This window comes from Micromys minutus, assembly GCF_963924665.1.
Source record: "Micromys minutus genome assembly, chromosome: 1".
NCBI lineage: Eukaryota > Metazoa > Chordata > Mammalia > Rodentia > Muridae > Micromys > Micromys minutus.
The window spans coordinates 255,143,913-255,165,529 of NC_137969.1; the positions used below are offsets into that span (position 1 = coordinate 255,143,913).

General features: G+C 37.2%; 1 pseudogene across 1 annotated transcript in view; it reads right to left on the minus strand.

Annotated features, from left to right (window-relative positions):
- Positions 1-7,933: 7,933 nt before the first annotated feature.
- LOC308418172 (deleted in azoospermia-like) overlaps positions 7,934-21,617 on the minus strand; it is a 23,423-nt pseudogene continuing 9,739 nt past the window's right edge. Inside the window, exon 4 of the transcript in view lies at positions 7,934-8,275. The product of the transcript in view is annotated as a deleted in azoospermia-like (transcript). The remainder of the gene's footprint in view (positions 8,276-21,617) is intronic.

Below are 21,617 nucleotides of genomic sequence, written 5' to 3' on the forward strand. Positions count from 1 at the left end.
CATTTAATAAGATAAGGAGGGACCCTTTTAATTCATCAAAGGTTAAATCTATCAAGATGAACTCTCAATCCCGAAAATTTATGGTACAAATTAAGGGCACACACATTCATCATTCAAATTATATATTACACCACACACAATGATAGTTTGTATTATTATTTATAGGGACCCACATGAGGACCAAGATGCATATTTGCTACAGATCTATAGGGGGTCTAGGTCTGGTTTCTAAAATCTTCAAGGTTGGTGGCCCAGGTAAACCTCCAAGGACCCAGGTATTTGACAGTGTGGGTCTTCTTGTGTTGTCCTTGAACCCTTCTTTCTTGTTCACTTCTATTCCGCATTGTTCCGCACAACTCCCTGTGCTCTGCCTTTGTTTGGCCTTGCATCTGCTCAGTCTACTGATGGATGAAGCCTCTCAGGAGACAATTATTCAGTCTTGCAGGCAAGACCATTTTGGGTTGAAGGTTTTGTGGGTTAATTAATGTTTCTATCTCTCATTTGGAAGTTCTTTCGGGGTACAAGAGGTTGCTAATTCAGTCTCTATATCTCCTTCTGGTAGGAATCACATAGGGTCACACTATTCGACCTCCAATGTACCCTTCGGGGCCAGGGTTTTATTTAGTCACTAGAGATTCACCCTTCTCCCTACCAGGAGCAGATTTCTATTCTCATTCACAGACATCTCTTCCCACTACATCCCCATATGTGATTGCCATTCCCAGTCCTCTCCTCACCTCTTCTACCCTGTCCTCTCTCTCCATCTACCTCTTCTGAGTATATAATTTTCCATTCAGAACGTGATTCATACATAATTCCTTCAGACAGACTTAATAGCCAGTTACTTGGGGGTTTGGACTGTAGCATGATTGTTTTGCACATTCCCACTAGTGCAGCTTAGTGTACACTAGAGGATTTGCAAAATAGGGCAAATGAGTGTCAATAGTGAATATAATTTGTCTGGTTCAGGATCTACAAGTCTGAAGGCATTGTGGTGGCTAGACAATTTTTCTGTATTATAAGTTCAGTTATTTACTTACATAAATAAGGAAGTATTTAAGATCATTTAGCACAGGGAGTTAGAATCTTGTCTTAGTTTACATTTCATTGTTTTTAAAAGACACAGTAACATAAGCAAGTTTTATTACAAATACATGTAACTGGGCCTAGCCTAGAATTTCAGAGTTTTAGTTCATTATTTTGGTGTGAAGTATGATAGCATGGTAGGCTGGGATTTTGTTGAAATATCCAAAAAATTAACATCTTGATAAAACGGCAAGCAGAAAGGGGTTTATTTTTGAATGGAAGAGAGCTACAATAGGACCTCATAGTCTACCCACACAGTGATGTACCTCCTCCAACAAAGCCATGTCCCCCAATACAGTCACTTCCCATGGATTAAGAATGTTCAATCCATTACAAACTCAATAACATAGTACATATGTACTTGGTGTAAATTGAAGTTCTTAAAAATGAGAATCTCTGAATATTTTTGAATACTTAGGTTGAACAACCTTCTTTATGTTAGTTATCAGCAGTCGTATATGCTGATCCTCAGCCTGATCCTGGCGGACACCATAGTGGATGCTTTTCATTTAGCATTGTGAAGAACTGTTCAACTGACTGTTGTACACTCAGATCCAGGAGTATAGTAATCTCATCAATCTGAGGTACAAATCTTCTTCATGTTAATGATCCATCACTGCTTCTCTAATTCACACCTCTCGAGTTCATATGTGAGGTCACAGGTTCTCTTATCTAGCATCAACATATGGCCTCTGATCTCAATTTTCTCCAATGAACTGTCTCTTGGTACATAATGTTTACTTTCATCATCACTGTCACAATGTGATTCTATAGTCATTTAGACTTCAGAACACATCTGCTTTTTGACATATCGAATAGAAACTATTTTAAATTTTAACTTATGATTTTTTATTTACAGCGCTTGCTTAAGGTGTGAATGAACTGGAACCACAATTTAAGCTTGAGATTGAATTGTGATGTGTTCATAAGCTTGAATATCTTTGGAATTCAGCTTTATTTTCAGCATCCTACCAAATTGCGTCTAGGAGTCTTAGTTGCAGAATCTGGTATTTGATTTTCTTAATTCTTCTCAAAGATTTATTCCACAGGATAGATATTAATTAACACTTCTCAGAGAGACCATAAAACCTGAACAGAAAACTGTTTCTTAGTGTCCGGGTTGAATGTGATTATTTATAAACTCTGAAATCATGACTAATATGATCGTTAGTTTTCAGTGTTGAAAATTTATGCAGACTAGAGATTTCATGTATATGAAACAGAGCTAAGAAGTGCTTTCTACAGTCAGAAATCCTGGAAAATCACAGCAATGTTGGTAGTAACAGTAAAATAACATGTTATAATCACCACTGAAGTATGCACAAACGGTGTGAATTCTCCAGGCAAGTGTCTCATGAAACAATGGTGATCATCTTAGTTGTGAAGCACAGTTTTCTGTGGAGAATTTAAAAGCTTCTGACAGGGATTACAAAAATTCTGTCAATTATGAGAAATTCAGAGGTAGAATGAGTGTATAAACAGATTTACCCATATCCACCAGTAAGACCATGGAGTAGAAATGTCAAGTGGTGAACATTAGATTATTTAAAGTGTGTTTTACAAACCCTAATTAATCTGAGAAAGTGGTGACCACCCTCGTTATGGGATCATCAAGTCAATGACATGTTCTCAAAGAGAGTGCCCTGACCTTCTTGCCAGAGTCTTTATTCCAGCAAAGCAGCAAGGCCACATTCTACACTGATAATTAGATGAGATCTTGTTTAGTCACTGCAGGCTTCCTTGCAAAGCGGTACCCACAACCTGTGACTCTTCACTGCACCCTGGACATAGACTCTGTCTATGGCATCTGTAATGACAGTCCCAAGGCTTTAATGTATACTGAAAGAGCATTTTCAAGCTCTTATTCAAGGAATTAAGCTGCACAACGAGACTAGAGCAGATCCAGACTTGGAGGCTGGGGTCCTGTGGGCCACCTGTGTATCCAGGGTTCCTATCTCATATTGTTAAACCTCTCTGATGATGAAACAAAAGACTTAGAGAATTCAACTGTCTGACCTGCCTGTATCTTCCAGTCCTCTAGTCACAGTATACTCCCCTCTTTCTTTCATTTACTTCCAGGAAAGCATACTGTCCTTGCAGAAGACAGACATTTTATACCCTTTTCATTTTGTCTTTTGGAGAATCCTAGCATCAGGCAACTCAGTAAAATTAGTGAAAATGGAAGTTCTTTCTGTTAGTGGACATGAAGTAACTAGTAGAATAGTCAGATGAGGCCTAATCTCTATGATTTAAAAATATTTTATTGGATATTTTGTTTAGTTACATTTCAAATGTTATCCCTTTTTCTGTTTTTCATTCTGAACACCACCCTCCTCACTTCCCTTGCCTCCATGAAGGAGCTCCCAAACCCATTCATCCACTACTTCACCAATTCCCTAGCTTTCACCTACTCTGGTACTTAAAACCTACAGTGGATAAAGGGCCTTCCCTCCCTTTGAGGCCAGACAAGGACAGCCTCTGCTACTTATGCAGCTGGAGCCATGAGTGCCTCTATGTGTATTTTTTGGTTGGTAGTTTTGCCTCTTGGAATTCTGGAGGTTTCAGTTTGGTTGATATTTTGATTCTATCTATGGGGTTGCAAACCCTTTCAGCTCTTTCAGTCCTACCCTAATCACTTAAATGGACTCACCCTGCTTAGTCTGATGGTTGGCTGCAATCATCCTCATCTGTATCAGTAAAGCTCTGGCAGAGACTCTCAGGAGACATCCATATCAGGCAAGTCAGCAAGCACTTCTTGACATCAGTGTTATTGACTGGTCTTGGTGGCTGCTTCTGGGATGAATCCCTGCATGGTGGAGTCTCTGAATGGTCATTCCTCCAGTCTCTGCTCCACTGTTTTTACCTGTATTTCCTTTAGACAGGGTTTATTCTAGGTTAAAACCTTGAGAAGTGTATGTGGCCCTATCTCTCCCGAGTGCCATGCCTATCCTGTGTAATGGTCTCTACAAGTTCTCTCCCCTCTTTGGGTATTTTAGCTAATGTCATCCCTGTTGTGTCCCGGGAGACTCTAGTTTTTCTGGTGTCTGAGATTTTGGTGGCTACTCCCAGGTCACTTCACCCATTGCTCCATATGGTTGTTCAATTTACTGACACTCTGAACATTTCTCCTGAGGCCCCATCATGATTCTGCCCATATTTTTCTTCTTATCCTACTTTCTCATAAATCCTTCATATTCTGTTCATGTCACAGTTTATCTTATATCTAAGTCATGTATAATGAAGATATTGATATAGCTCTATGCTTCTAGTTCTTAACACAGGAGCTGAAGGGTCTGTGTATAATTCCCTATGAATATAAAAGGAATAGGTTTGTTAGTCCCTCAGTAAGCCTGTCGCTTAGATGTAAATATGGTGTGATTGTTGGGATTCATTCACTAACCTTTTAGCCAGGTAGTAAGAGGATATACCTTGTGATGAACTTTATTTCAAATTTATTGTTTAAATTGATAGAAGGCAACTTATCACCTTAAATGTACACCTATACATGTACACACATACACACAGAGAGACAGACAGGCAGACAGACAGACATAGCACAAAAATACATTGACTGAGAGAGAAAGAGACAGAGTTACACAGAAATAGAGATTGACAAAAAGATTAAAACAGAGAAAACAAGGAACCTTAGAAACCAATACACATACAGACCTACAGAAAGAAACAGAAAAAATTACTACAGTAAGAAAATAAATACAAATGTTTATATTACAGAAAACCCGAAAGTTGACTAAATATTTGTAAACTACAAGAGTTACTACACAGTATACTTAGAAAAAAAATGTGTGCAGAACCACAACCCAGGCACAGTGTAGTCTAGCCCCTCTATTTCCTCAAGGACTCTTAAAAAATCATTATATAATCAATTTAGAACTAAATTTTTCTATCCCAGTCCCTCTTCCACAGTTCTTATCCTCATATCCCAGCCACTTTGCTTTTGTTAGTTTACCCCCTTTGATCCACCCTTACCTGTGTATTGAGCCTCTGCAGGATTAGATTTGTTCTTTATCACTTTAGCCAGAGAAGGCTTTCATCCCTCTGTTGCATATGTGTTGGGGCATCATATCAGCCTATGTATGCTCTATGGTTGGTGGCTTAGCTCTGAGAGCTTGTAAAAGTCCAGGTTACCTGACACTGTTTGTCTTCTTATGGGGTTTCCTCTCCTTGGAATCATTCATTACTTCCCAAATTCTTCCATAGGGGTCCCAGACATCAGTCTAATGCTTGTCTGTAAGTATCCACATCTGTCTTAAACATCTGCTGGCTGAGGTTGTCAGTTGTCAGCTATGTTATGCTCCTGACTGCAACTAACAGACAGCATTTGCAATAGTGTCAGAATTGGCTGCCAGTTCACTCTGAGGATCTTAAGTAGAGGAGGACACTGGTAGGTCATTCCTAAAGTCTCTGCTCCATGTATGTTTCTGCTTTGTGTTTTTTAAAGACAGGAACAATTTTGGGTCCAAATTATGAAATTCGGTAGCGTGATGAGAGCATCAACCAATCCTCCAGGAATCTTCAACAGGATGCAAGTTACTTTAGTAGAAAGCTCTGTCTGTTCTCAGCATCCCCTACTGGTCCTGGGTGATTTGCAGGATGTTAGTGTTTGAATTCCCCTTAACTACCATACTTTGTCAAACCCAGTAACTAACAATGCAGTCTTTAATGTCTTATACCCTCTATAAGAACTGGGTCCTGCCAAAGTCCAATGAGAGCATGCTACAGCAGGATGTATGGCAGTTTCATGTTTATATTTTGGTTAAGGATTTCACCATCTTTCATTTAGTTTCCTTTGTGCATGTGCACAGGAAATGCTTTCTTTTCATTCTTTCATGATTTCTTAGTATCAATGTGTCATTAGGTAGCACCTCACATAATTGTGCTTCTAGATATCAGCTCAGAGTTTTCCATTGTTTAGGGAGAACATGACTTCTTCCAAGTGTAGCTATTGGAGAGAGTCATATATTTAGATTATGATAGAAGAACTCATTTTTTGTTAAAACCCTTGGAATTTTCCAAATTTTACTTATTTAAGATAGAATGCTGTCTTCAGATTATATAAGATGCTTGCAAATGATACATTCTAAGATGCTGTCTGTGTCAGACTTGCATTTGCAATGGAGACATAATTTTCTTACCATCAATCTAGAGCCTGACAAATACTGACATGGATGCTCACAGCCAATCATCGAACTGAGAACGGGGTCCCCAGTGGGTTTCAATGGGAAGAGAAGCCCTTGATCCTGCCAAGGCTCAATACCCCAGTGTAGAGGAATGTCAGGTTGGAGAGAAGGGTTTGGTTACAGGTATAGAAGCATTAGAGAGCAGATGTGATAGGTTGTGTGGAGGGAAAAATGGGAATAGGGTAACATTTGAAATGTTAATAAAATATGTCTAATAAAAATGGAGAAAAGACAAAAAGAGTTAAAGATATTTAAGGACAGTTGTGATGAGAACCATTGGGCTTCATTAAGTTAGAATAAGTAGAATCTCCATATTTGAGGGAAAAGTTAATGCAAGATAGATCATCAAGGCATTTTAAAAGCCATGTCCCCGGGAGGTAAGATAATGTTCAGACCATTGTTTTGGTTAGTCATGCACAGTTTCAGTGCTGTATACCTAAAGCTTGGCCCCCGAACTGCTCATAATTGATACATATCTAATTTCCCAAGGAGCAATCCTGAAAGAATAGGAGTAAGATTGAAAAAAATCTGTGGGTACACAAGTTCTCTGCTATTACAATGCACAATGTCCAATGATCTAATGTACATCTAATCTAAAAACAGATTCACTTTGATACAATTTTGGGCTACTTTTATAAAACAAATTTTGTGGTATAAAAATATCAAAATTTTATATGTTGACTGTTTTTAAATTAGAATAACCAAACAAAAATTATATTTATTCTCTATCAACTGTTATTTTAATGTGTTTTTATAAAAACAGTTTTCTTTCAGATGCTCTGATTAACTTATAAGTGGCATAAAATTTTCTCAGCATTCTTTAACACTAGTATCTTGCACAATTGTAACATATTCATTGAGATAAGAATTTTAAGAAAAAAGAGTATTTAATCAGTTAAAAAAGGTTATGCACCTTGTGAAGTTTACTTCATCTTAGATTCTTTAAACAAAATTAAATCCAGAATTTTAGATGTCCTAATTACTGCCCCATCCAAACAAATAGGACATATGTATATGTGTGTATTCAAAATAAAGAATAAATATTTTGAATAAATGTTAAGACCCACTGATTGGTCTTTTAAGGATCTGTTTTTTGTGGGTATTGATAAGGAAGACTTCAATCGAGCTAAGCATATACTAAGTGCCACTGATTAAAAATGCAGTTATAAATATTCTGCATTTGCAACAAATATTCAAACAAATAATAAATGTAAAGTAGAATACTGTAATTACTGTACTGTTCAGGTGCCTGTTGAGAGCGGAAAAGCCTGTGGTCAAGGTTTCAAAATTCTGACATTTCAAACAGGTTTATAAAATTCTTTTCTTGAAATTCATTACTTGCTTTTGAACTCTTAAAATGACAATTTCAATGAAAAGTCCTTAAGGTAAACCGTATAAGTTATTCTTTTCAACTATTTGAAAATTAATTTTTATCCTTTAATTGTCTTTAAATTATTTTTCCTTTCATCTATGTGGTGAAAACAGAACCAGGTTTTATATAACCATCTAATGAACATATTTAACATAAAGTTAGGCAATTTATATAACTTTTACAGAAAGTTTGAGTGATTTGTTGAATTTTCTATAATAGTGAAAATTTTTCAATTTTTTAAAATATTCCAAACTAACAACCTCCTGAGATAAGAAAGTTAGCAGAGGTGATCAGATTTAAGCACTGCCTATCTTCTTCTAAATGATGTACTCTTTTATCCTTGGAGAAGTCATCTTGAGTAACAATAAAGTTTCTCAGTCTGTTCTAACGTTGATCAGACAAGAGACCACATTGTATGTGCTTTGGTCCAGTTTTCTTTCGTGGGCCATTGCCAGAGGCTGGAGAAGCGTCGTGAACTGAGCATTGATTGCCAAATGTCAGCTGCTGTATCAAGTTCACTGCAGTGGTGTTTAACCATTGTATAAGCTGTAGGTAAAACGTAACTCCTCTGCTCCCCAGCAGGCAACTGTGATGGCATCTGATAATTATAAACAGGCAGCTGATATCAGTGACGACCTGAAAAATTGAACTTGAATAAGGAGAATATGCCTGAACACACTGAGTGATAGGATTCATCATGGTTGGAGGCTTCATGTATGTCTGAGCATTTGGACTATGTCAAACACTTCGGAACTGTGGTGGGGGAGGAGGATTAAAAGTCAAGGGACGTCGATACATGTGATAAGTATATAAATGTTGTTTTCTAATCTCTTTATGATGGAAATATCTCTGTGATCTACTATCTTCTGCACATTCATTTTTTCTTCTTTTACTGAGACGCAAAGAAACACCTGATTTTGGTTTCATCCACCCTAACATCAAATCCACCAACAAACACGGTGTTTGGCATGACGACTGGTGGTTGCTGATAGAGACTGAGTCCTGGCCTCTCTAGATACAGCTGGATTTGGAGCCTCAGGATTTTGTGGCTGAAATGAATTGATGTTCAGGTGGAAGAAACACATGGGTGGAGAAGAAGACATGCAGCTGGCAGGTACTTGGAGCAGCTGTAGAGTGTCCTGTCCTCCAATGGGCAAAAAGCCGAGGCTGCCAAGGAAGGGAGGCCAGGGCCATGGAGACAGTAGAGCTGGGAAGCGAGCATGGTGATGGTCGCCGAGTCACTCCAATATTTTCTATTGTAACTACTCCCGTGAGAGTTTGTCTTACATCTCTGGTGTTTTATTCTGTTGACAGTGCTTCAGTCTCTTGTCGCTGTTATCTATTTTGTTTCTTATCTCCAGGACACCTCAGGTTTTGGTTTCCTTATTGCTTGCACACCCATTTTCAGGTATTGAGCAGTTTTATTAATTTTCTTCAAACATTTATTATACTTTTCTGTATTTTTTTAAAGACATTTCTTTGTTTTCTTTTTCAAGGGCTCTATCTGTTTGACTGTGTTTTTCTGTATTTCTCCAAGGGATTTATTTATTTTCATTTTAAATGCCTTTGTCCTGTTTAGAATACTTGTTTTAAAGTCATTTTCTAGTTCTTTGTTAGTGTGATGACATCAAAGGATTGGTATGTTGTATAGTTTTTTTTCCTTATTCTGGCCTGTAACCATCTGGTTTTTCCCATATATTACTGTTTTATCAAATACTAGGAAGCTGACAGATATCTATAATCTTTGTGTGAGGGGCCTCTGGTGGGTACCAAACAATAGAACTAAGAGGGCAGTACATATCTTCCAGCAGTTTGGTGAGCCACTATCTGGTTCTGGTCCAGTAGTTGTATTGAACTGGGGCAGAGAGGTGACAGCTCAGATTAGCCAGGCCTGCCCCAGATGTCTGGACACATGGGGAAAATGAGTACAGACAGGGAATCCACTCTCTCTGATTCTGGGTCAGCAAGTTTGTAGAGAGTAGATGCAGATGTGGCTGGACAAGCTTTTCCGTAGTATTTCTTCAAAAATTTTCTTCAATCAGTAAAATGTAAGAATGGTGCTGCATTACAGATGGTCAGAACCTTGTTTGGTTTGGATTCATTGTTGCGAAAAGACAACATAACAAATTTCAATCTTATTAAATAATTCATTTATTTGGAACTCGCTTAAAATTTCAGATGTTCAATTCAATATTATGGTGGGAGGCCAGCAGGATGCATGCTTACATAGTGCAGGATCTGTCAAGATTCTACATCTCAATCTAAGGCAGTAATGCAGAAACACACAGGAAGGGCTCTATTATGAACTTGGCAAGCTTGAAGGTAGGACCTCAGAGCTCACTTTCACAGTGATGCACTTTCTACAACAAAGTACAGGTACTCAATCAAGGCCAAAATTTCTAATCCTGTCACTTTAATTGGGCATATTATACTGAAATCACATAAACCTCATTAAAGCATTGCACATGCTCTTTGTCAGAAGTGATGTTCTTCAGAGTTAGGATTACTAAACTTTGGTTGTGAATATTTTATTTCTAACCTACATTGTAAAGGGACTCATGATGTTTGCATGATTTCTGTGTTCCTGTAACACAGAATCTCACACAGTCCTCTCACCAATGAGTCTTAATGAGTCTCTAGCCTGATAGATTCTCAAGAATTCTTTGCTTTCTCCATTTCTCTTTTTGGTCTGCCTATAGAATCACTTCTGCCCTGTGTATGTTTATATGCATTTTGTGTTCACGTCAGAGATTATATTATATTTAAAAGTCATCTACATTGGGCCTGCTTATATAAGTTTGTTCTTCAAGTTCTTATCACATAAGCACAAGTATCTGTGTTAATTTCTCCATTTCTGCAAAGATGTAATTTGGTAGCCATGTTAAGATCCAGGTCCATAGAGACTTTATTCAAAGTTATTGTGTAGACTGATAGAAGTCATCTCATCTTAACATATACACACTCACAAACTACTCAGTCTCACAGACACACATTCAATCACACTCACCCACTGACATTGAGAAAGAGACAGAGATATACACAGGCAGAGACAGACAGACATAAATAGAATGGCCAAGAGGCAGAGAGACAAAAAGAGATAGACTTACACTCAGAGAGATAGAAACACTAATACATAAATAAATGAATCCAAAACACATATAACACAGAAAAACAGAAACTTGAATAAACGTTTGTGCACTCCAAAGGTTACTGCACAATACTTCTAGACAGAATTTCTGTAAAGAGTCAAGTAGACTCTCAGGTGCCCAACTCTCTTCTCTCTATGTCTTTCCACCCTGGCTATAAACTAATCAGGAAAGAACATTGAATGCTCTCTGCGCCCCCTGCTGGTTACCATAATCCTTGGTTTGTGTTTGAGGCCACAGCAATAGTCACTCACTGTGTCTCTTGTACAGTAATACATGGCTGTGTCCTCAGACTTCAGACTGCTCATTTGCAGGTATAGGGTGTTTTTGGCATTGTCTCTGGAGATGGTGAATCGGCCCTTTACGGAGTCTCTATAGTTGAAGCTACCACCACCACTACTAATGGATGCAACCCACTCCAGCCCTTTCTCTGGAGCCTGTCGAATCCAGGCCATGGCATAGTTACTGAAAGTGAATCCAGAGGCTGCACAGGAGAGTTTCATGGAACTTCCAGTCTTCACTAATCCTCCCCCAGACTCTACCAACTGCACCTCACAGTGGACACCTGCAAATAGAGAATGCTTGTTAAAAAGCTGCCTGAAAAAAAAAACTGAAAAAAAGTAAAGAAACAATAAAATTTCTGTTTCTTATGTGCACATGACAAGTACAATCTCATCTGTATGAATTACCTTTTAAAATAAGGACAAGGAAAACCAAGCTGAACCTGAAGTCCATGGTGAAAGGCCTGCGTTCAGTGCTGATTGCTGAATGTGAGGACCTTGGAATCCAGGGCTGGGTTCCTCTCCCTGAGTTGCAATATCAAGGCAGAGCTGGTTTTCATGGGCACAGAGAAGACTTATTTGCATATCTTTCTGCTATAGCAAGCTATAATGATGGACTTGGGCAGGAGGCAGTGTTCATAGTAGATATAAGACATCAAAGGGATGAATTTCAATTATAGAGTTTAACAAATTATTGTAATTTTCTATCTACCCTTTCCTTTAGGTTAATATTTCAACATATTTCGAATATTACCTTTTTGTGAATGTGCAGAGAATATATTTGTTTCCACATTGTCATAATTTCTTAATAAATGTGTAATTGCATATCACCGAACATAATTTTGTTTCTAGATATGACCTTAGTGTTTTTCATCATCTGGGTTTCTATGTCATTTCACTATGTGGTTCTTGGATGGGGTTACACCTGCAAAATTATGGTAGCAGAGCTCATTCACTTTTAGAGATTTATTGGGATTAACCTATTCTTGACAGAATGTTGTCCTGATGTATTCTGGAGGCTTTCACTGGAGTCATCTGGGTTTGCTGTCAGTCTACCACTCATAATTTTCTATGGAGACATACTTTATGGGGGGACCAACTCAATTCTTTGTCAACTTGAAGCTCTCTTTTTATTTCATTTAAGTCTTTGCACCAAGTAGCAAAAATAGTGTTGAAGTAGCAAGGAAATCATTTTGCTTTTGTGGTTTACATCATGAGAAACTTTGTTAAAGGTCACTCATTAGGAAAGATGAGGAACTCTGGTACAGGTTCTTTATAAGGGATCTGACAGAGGAAAGGGACCTCAACTGTCTGAAACTAAGAAAATGATTAGTGAGTAATTCTCTCTTCTCTTCACTCGGGAAATTCAAGTATGCAGATGTCTTTAAATCAAACCCGAATAAATGAATAGAAATTTCAGAGGCTTCCTCTTTTTAATTGGAGATATCACCAGGGAAGAAGCCATTTTGATTTTTGGAATCCAACATCATCCAAGTAGACCAGGCAGCAATCAATAATTTCCCAAACCCTTCCAATTGTAAACAAATATGGGTCTACATTGAGTTTTGTAGTCACACTATTTCTCTAGGAAAAATATAAGACATAAGATATTCTAGTTTCTAAGGGACATGATGTTTTGGAAGAAAGGTTTTGTCTGTATTATTAAAAAGTGTTATTCAGCTCTGTGTGCCTTCAAGAATTATATGAATCAGGTCTGATAAAGGGATACAACCTGAAAAAGTAAATTTAAGGGGATTAAACAAAATATATCTAGATTCTAAAATTTTTTTTTGAGTTTATATATATTACAGAATGTGCAGCCATGGTGAAGCTTATCATCAAATGCTAAAACTGGCCTGATTCCATACATCAGATATTATAACAATTGTCACTGTGGCTTTCCTCTTTAAGGCCTGGCCGGCTTCCTCACTCTTCTCCTCTCTTCTAAATTGTCAATATTCAAATATCAGGCTTGAGGATGTTATGAAGAGTAGTAATCTGATTTTCTGGATTCTGGGAGGTGAAGGTGTGTACTGTAAAGCTTTTATAATGAAAAATTTAGAAATAGTCATAAATAAACAGGGAGAAAATCACCAGATTGATTTATACAGACATAATTTTATATTGCTAAATAAGCTAAAGTCATATCTTCACTTGTAGAAAGCTTTCTAATTGATACAAAGTTGAAATTATAGTCTTTACAGTGGTATAGAATTTATTTGATATAGGTTTAATGTTTTCATTGGTGTAATTTATTGATATAAAATTGAGATTAGTATTCTTACTTTTATACACTATTGTACCTATACAATACATTTTGGAATGTAATGCTTAGACAAGGTCTTAGAACTACTAACATTCTGAGTTTTTGATTGATTGAACAATACTAGTTAAGGGCAGGGTTGTAAACTCTTGATTCTGAGTGAATTAAAGACTGTTACTAATATATTTCAATTAAAAATGGCCAAAAGTATTCAGGGCATAACAGTTTAGAAATGCTTTTTATAGTTGATAGTTATCAAAATGTCAAAAATTTGTAAACTGTGACATTTAATGCCATTTTTCTTTTGTTGAGACATATTTGCTCCTTACAGTTCCCTTTTGGTGGATTCAAGGAAGAAGTTGAACATCTGTACATTCAGGTGAGATATACTTTGTGGCTAAGGACCTAATGTGCAGTAACACCTGATTCATTTACAAACAAATACTGTCCTGAAAGGGACACTCTTTGCAGATTAGTCAACTGATTATCTTGCCAATCCAAAATTATCAGCCCTTCAAGTTTTCTGCATTTCAGAGTCTGTCAGCGTTCCTGGGCCAGGAGACCAATGACTTAATCTCACATGTTGCTAACAGGGGACTCTTGTGAACATGTATCTCTTTTAAATCTCTCAATTCTGGAAACCCTGTTAGGCTTCTTATGTTTTTAGATATTTGGCCATTGTCAGTTTTCTGATATAGTTGTAGACTAATTTAGTTTTACACACTATTTAAGATAATTAACATTATATATAGTCATTTAGAATATTTTGAAATGGCAATAGTTGTTGTATAGTGCTTACATTTGAGAGAAAAAGTTTTTTTTTGCAAGTTAAACAGAAAGGTTGACATGTGGGTTTATGTTAAGGTGATACATGATTGGACAGTGAGAGGTAGGTAGGTAGAAGGCTAGGAAAATGGAAGAGGAGAAGAGGAGGAAAATTATGAAAGGAATGAGGATGGAAGCAGATGTGTATGTTTCTTTTAGTGCATCCCTTCATAAATAAGGTTGTAATGAATATCTTATAAGAGATGGAATTGTAGAATATCTTTTGACTAATAAAGGTTAGCAAATTATATTCTACATACTGGATCTGAGTAAGTAGTTCAGTTCCTTGTTTTGATTACTTATTTGAGTTCAAAATGTGTAGTGACTGAATGAATAAAAACTTCGACAATGTTGTGATGTGTGTGTCTAGAGTTTGGCAACAACACGCCAGGGGAAGTGAGTGAAAACACCATGACAGGGAAGTCCCATTCACCTGGAAAGAAGCATAAAATTGGCAGGTAGTGTGAACCATGCCAGAGTTCATAGTGGTGGCATTAGGCCGCAAAGTCAGTAGTGGCAAATGGCCCTTTACAGCAAAGTGCGGGATAAAATGTTGGGCCGCAAAACAGCATCCAACAGAATGGAAAAAGATCTTTGCCAATACTACATTTCACAGAGGACTAATATACAATCTATGAAAAAATTCAAGTAGTTACACTCCAGAGAATCAAATAACTATATTGAAAAATGGAAGACAGAGTCATAAGAAGAATTCTCAACTGAGAAATATAGAATGGCTGATAAACACCTAAAGAAACTTCTACCATCCTTAGTCTTCATGGAAATGCAAATCAAAAAAACACAAAATTTCTACTTCACAAGAAAATGGTGGTGAGGATGTGGACAAAGTGTTACACACCTTGATTCTTGGTCAAACTGCAAATAGTTAAAGTTCTCTTCGATAGCAGACTCATGGTTACTAAGAAAATTAGACATAGTACTACTTAAGTTTCTAGCTATAACACATGTGGGCATATTCCCTAAAGATGCTTCACTATGTTCATAGCACTCTTATTTATAATATCCAGAAGCAGCAAATTACTTATATGTTCTTTTAACAGAGGAATGGATACATAAAATGTGGTATATTTATACAAAGGGGTAGTATCCATACATTAAAAACAATAGGATTGTAAAATTTTAGGCAAATAAATAGAACTAGAAGTTATCATATTGAATGAAGTAACTCAATGCTTCCTGTCATTTTCTTTTTTTTAAGTGAACAACATTATTTTAAAAAACAAAAATAAATGTCTAGATTTTAAAAGTACTTTTGCATAACTGTATATGAATACATTTTTGTCAGTACCTGACAAGTTTCATAGTGTGTCTTAAAATGCTTTTAGTTACAATGAACATAAGGTACATGTAAAACAAGATGTAACCTGAAAATAATCAAAGATTTCTTAGTGTGTAAAGATTAAGCTTAATGAATTTTCTTTGTTTTTGGCCTTTGTTTTTCTTGAACTTCATATAGTCTGTAAGTTGTTTCTTGGGTATTCAAAGCTTTCTGGTGTTAGTATCCAATTATCAGTGACTGCATATTATGTGTGTTCTTTTGTGACTGGGCTACCACACTCAGGATGATATTCTCTAGATGAATGAATTTTCTTAAGAATTTTATAAGGCCATTGTTTCTGATAGATGCACTCCATTGTGTAAATATACAACAATTATTGTATACATTCATCTACTGTAGGACATCTAGGTTCTTTCCAGGTTCTAGCTATTATAATCCCATAGAAGCAGTCATCAAAAGCCTACCAATGAAAAAAGCCCAGGTCCAGATGTGTTCAGAACAGGATTCTATCAGACAGTTATTGACGACCTAATATCAATACTCTCCAAACTATTCCACAAAATAGAGTCAAATGGAACACTATGAAACTCATTTTTTCCAGGCCACAATAAACCTCATTCCTAAACCACACAAAGACCCTACAAGGAAAGAAAACTTGAGACCAATCTCACTTATAAACATTGATGCAAAAATACCCAACAAAATCCTTGCAAACCAAATCCAAGAACACATCAAAACGATCATTCATCCTGACCAAGTAGGCTTCATCCCTGGGATGCAGGGATGGTTTAATATAAGAAAATCCATCAACGTAATCCACCATATAAACAAACTCAAAGAACAAAATCACATGGTCATCTCACTAGATGCTGAGAAAGAATTTGACAAAATTCAACACCCCTTCATGTTAAAAGTCTTGAAAAGAACAGGAATCCAAGGCCCATACCTAAACATAGTAAAAGTAATATACAGCAAACCAATAGCCAGCATCAAGCTTAACAGTGAGAAACTGAAGCAATCTCACTAAAATCAGGGACTAGACAAAGCTGCCCACTCTCGCCCTACCTATTCAACATAGTACTGGAAGTCCTGGCTGGAGCAATTACACAGCAAAATGTAATCAAAGGAATATAAATTGGAAAGGAAGAAGTAAAAACAACCCTATTTTCAGATGACATGATAGTGTACTTAAGTGACCCCAAAAATTCCACCAGAGAACCTCTACAGCTGATATACAAGTTCAGCAAAGTGACTGAATATAAAATTAACTCAAACAAATCAGTAGCCTTCCTCTACTCAAAGGACAGTCATGCAGAGAAAGAAATTAGGTAAAAGATAACCTTCACAATAGTTACGAACAAAAGGAAATAACTTGGTATGACTCTAACTAAGCAAGTGAAGGACCTTTATGATAAGAACTTCAAATATCTAAAGTAGGACATCGAGGAAGATCTCAGAAAATGGAAAGATCTCCCATGCTTATGGATTGGAAGGATCAACATTGTAAAAAATTACCATCTTACCAAAAGCAATCTGCACATACAATGCAATCCCTATAAAAATTCCAACCCAGTTCTTCATATAGTTGGAAAGAGCAATGTGAAATTTCATCTGGAATAATAAAATACCTAGAATAGTGAAATCCATCCTCATCAACAAGAAAACATCAGCAGGAATCACCATCCCTGACCTCAAGCTATTTTACAAGGCAATTGTGTTAAAAACTGAATGGTACTGGTACATAGATAGGCATGTGTATTAATGTAATATAATAGAAGATCCAGAAATGAGCCCTCACATATATGGTCACTTGATTTTTGACAAAGGTGCTGTAAACATTCAATGGAAAAGGACTTCCCATTCAACAAATGGTGTTGGTCCAACTGGCACTCAGAATGCAGAATAATGAAAATAGACCCTTTTTTATCTCCTTGTAAGTGCAAGTGAATCAAAGATCTCCACAATAAACCAGGTGCACTGAAACTATTGGAAGAGAAATTAGGGAAAACCTTAGAACACATAGGCACAGGAGAAAATTTTCTAAACAAAACAGCAATGGCTAGTGCTCTAAGCTCAAATATTGACAAATGGGACTCAGTGAAATTGCAAAGTTTCAGTAAGGCTGAGGACACTATCAAGAAACCAAAATGGCAGCCAACAAATTGGAAAAAGATCTTTACCAACCCTACATCTGATAGAGATCTAATATCCAAGATCTAATATACAAAAAACTCAAGAAGGTAGACACCAGAGAATCAAACAACCCTATTAAAAATAGGGTATAGAGCTAAACAAAACTTTGGTGACCCGCTGTCTGGTTCTTTTTCAGTATTTCTCATGTTATGGGCCACAGAGTTGACAGCTCAGATGAGCCAGGCATGTCCCAGATATCTGGACAATTAGGGGAAATGAGTACAAACAGGGAATCCACTCTCTTTAATTCTGGGTCTGCACGTCTGTAGAAGATTGGTGTAGAGGTGGCTAGGCAATCTTGTCTGTAGTATTTCTTCAAAAATGAACTTATCAGTAAGAAGTAGGGATGGTCCTCTAGTACAGAGTCAGAATATTGTCTGGGTTTGAATTCATTGTTGTGATAAGACATCATAACAAAGTCCAAAATTATTAAAGAGTTCATTTATTCTGGACTGGCTTACAATTTCTGAGGTCAGCTAAATAATATGGTGGGAAGCCAGATATTATGTAGGCTTACATAGTGCGGAAAGATTCAAGAGTCTCCCTCTTGATCTAAGGCAGCAAGGAAGAGAGGGTTTCTATACTGCACTGGGCCAAGCTTGAATGTAGGAACTAAGATCCCACCCCCACAATGATGCACTTCCTACAACATGCCACAGGTACTAAAAGGCACAACTTCTAATAGTATCATTTTCATGGGCAATCACACTCAAATCACCACAAACCTCAATAAAGCATTGGACATGTTCTTTGTTAAAAGTAATGTCCTTAAGGATTAGGATCTCTAAAGTTTGGTTATGAACATTTTAGATCCAACCCACATCTTCAAGGGAGTCATAGTTAGCAGAGTGTCAAGAATTCATTGCTTCTTCAAGTTCTCTTCTTGGTCTTTGTAGGGAATCACTTCTTCCCCCTGGGATTCCCTGAATTTTGTGTTTAAGTCCGAGGTTATCTTATATTTAAAATTTATCTACAGTGGGTCTGCTTATATAAGCTTGCTCTTCATGTTCTTACCACATAAACACAAGTATATGTGTTTAGTTTTCCATAAATACAAAGAGGTGAGTTTGGTAGCCACTGTAAGATCCAGGCCCAGAGATGAACTGTATTCTAAGTTATTGTGTTGACTGATAGAAGTAATCTCATATCAACAACTACAGTCTCTCACACACAAACACATACATACATACACACACACAAACACACACAAACACACATACACACACTCACTCACACACTCACTAACAGACACACAGTCAATTACACTTATCCACTGAGAGTTGTAAAGAGGAGACAGAGAGATACACAGGCAGAGAGAGACAGAGAAACATAAACAGGATGATCAAGAGAGAGAGAAACAAACACAGACAGACCTACACAGGGAGAGACAGAAACACTAATAAATAAATGAATAAATACAGAATACATAAACAAGGAAAATCAGAAATTTGAATAAACATTTTTGCACTTCAATGTTTATTGCATTATACCTGTAGAGAGAAATTCTGTAGAGAGGCAAAGTTTATTCTCAGGAGTCCTACCCTCTCTTTCCTCTAGGTTTTTCTACCTGAGCTAACTCAGTGACAAAGAGCTTTGTTTGATCTCTGCGCCCTCTGCTGGTCCACACAGCCATGCAGGAGGTTTGTGTTTGAGCTCACAGTAATATTCAATCACTTTGTCTCTTGCATAGTAATACATGGCCGTGTCCTCAGACCACAGACTGTTCATTTGCAGGTAGAGTGCATTTTTTGCATTGTCTCTGGAGATGGTGAATTGGCCTTTCACGGAGTCTCCATATTGTGTGTTTCCACCATCATACCGAATGTAAGCAACCCATTCCAGCCCCTTCTCTGGAGCCTGGCGAACCCAGTGCATGTTATAGTCACTGAAAGTGAATCCAGAGACTGCACAGGAGAGTTTCAGGGACCTTCCCGGCTGCACTAAACCTCCCCCAGACTCCACCAACTGCACTTCACACTGGACACCTGCAAACAGAAAATGCTGATTAAAAAATTGCCAGAAATAAAACTAAACAAAATGAACAACAAAACAAATTTTCTATTATTCTTGTGCTCACAAAAGGCAGAATCTCCTATGTATAAATTACCTTTTAGGATAAGGACAAGCCAAGCCAAGCTGAACTTGTCTATGGTGAGTGGTCTGTGTTCAGCGATGTTCACTGAGTGTGAGGACTTGGAATCTAGGGCTGGGCTTCTCTCTACCAGCTGCAGTGTCGGGGCAGAGCTGGTATTTAAGGGTATAGAGAAGACTCATTTGCATATCTTCTTGATATAGCATCCGCTGAAGTTGGGAAAGGCTGTGATCATAGCAGATATAAACATCAAATACATGAATTTCAGGTATAGAGTTTGACAAATTATGTTAATTTTAAATCCCTCTTATTCTCTTGGTTAAGATTTCCCCATAATTCAATTATTTCCCTTTTGTTAATGTGCACAGATCATGCTTTGTTTTTACATTGTCATAATTCCTTAATATAAATGTGTAAATGCTTGTCACCAAACATAATTTTGTTTATAGATATGACCTTAGTGTTTTTCACCATGTGGGCTTCTGTGTCATTTCACTATGTAATTCTAGATGGTGTTACATCTACAAAATTATGGTATCAGAACTTATTCACTATTATGAATTTATTGAGATTTACCTACTCATGACTGAACGCTGTTCTCAGGTCTCACGGAGAATTATACCTGCGTAATCCCAGATACCTATCTGTCTACCAGTTTGAGATTTCTATTAGGACATATTTTTTTTGAAACCAACTCAGTTTTTGTCATCCTGAAGCTCTCCATTTATTCCACTTAAGTCCTCTACCATTTTCTTTGTGCATCTTTGCACCTTGAAGCACATGACTTCATGTTGTGTTAGGATATTTTCATATTTTTCAGTTAACATATCCATCAGTATAACCAGGGTATTTAATGAAGTTTTAGAATGATTTTTTCCTATTTAACAAGTTCTCTGCTTTACTTCTTCCTTTTTCTCTTCCATTTACCACACCTCATTTTTGTTTCACATCACCAATATTCCATGGTCCTAGGCCTTCCTTGTTCCGCACTAAAATGTGTTTCCTTCCACATGTGTTCCAATTCCAAAATCAACAAATAGAATTTAGAACCATTGACACAATTTATGTTCTGCACATTATGGAGACAGTGTGTGTCTTTTAAGTCTGGTTATATTGTTGGACATAATATTTAACATTTTTATTTAAATTCCTCTGAGAACACGGAGCAAGAGGTGTGTTTAGAATGTCCTATGTGAATCATGGGGTATAGAACTGTGAAATCAAGTCTTATGGACAGGACATGCCTATCACATGACACAATCATGATGACTGCTGTCTGTAAGCCCCACCCATGGCCAAGCCATCCATAACCTGGAATGCACATTGTACATTTTTTCCAGACCTCTTTTTTTTTTTTTTTTTTTTAGTGAGAAGCTCTTGTTTGTAGATCTTTCCAGGGAAGGACGGCATAAGTTAACCTAGAACCAGAAAACACATATGGTATGTACTCACTTATAAGTGACCAATGACCATAATGTGCAGGACAATTGAGCTACAATTCAAAGCCCAAGTAATTGGATGTTAATTTAGTCCCAAGGGAATTTTGCTAGAATCTCTCTAAGAAGGGAGAAACTAAGTACTAAGTGGAGGCAGATGAAGAAACACTCTTGGTAAAGGAAGATGTGAGGAGGGGAGATAGGGTTGCAATCAATTTGAAGAGGGTAGAGGAAAGAGATGGCTGGGAATGAGAACTGAAATTTGCACAGTAGAAGGTGCATGTCTGCTGACAAACTGGATCCCTGGGAAAGGTGAGTGCATGGGACGTCTAAGTGGGTGACCCCACCTTAGATTCCTATAAGAGGAGGATATATAGACTAAAGTTGTCACCCCTTGCAGTCTGTCAGGATGTCTGCAAATGTGG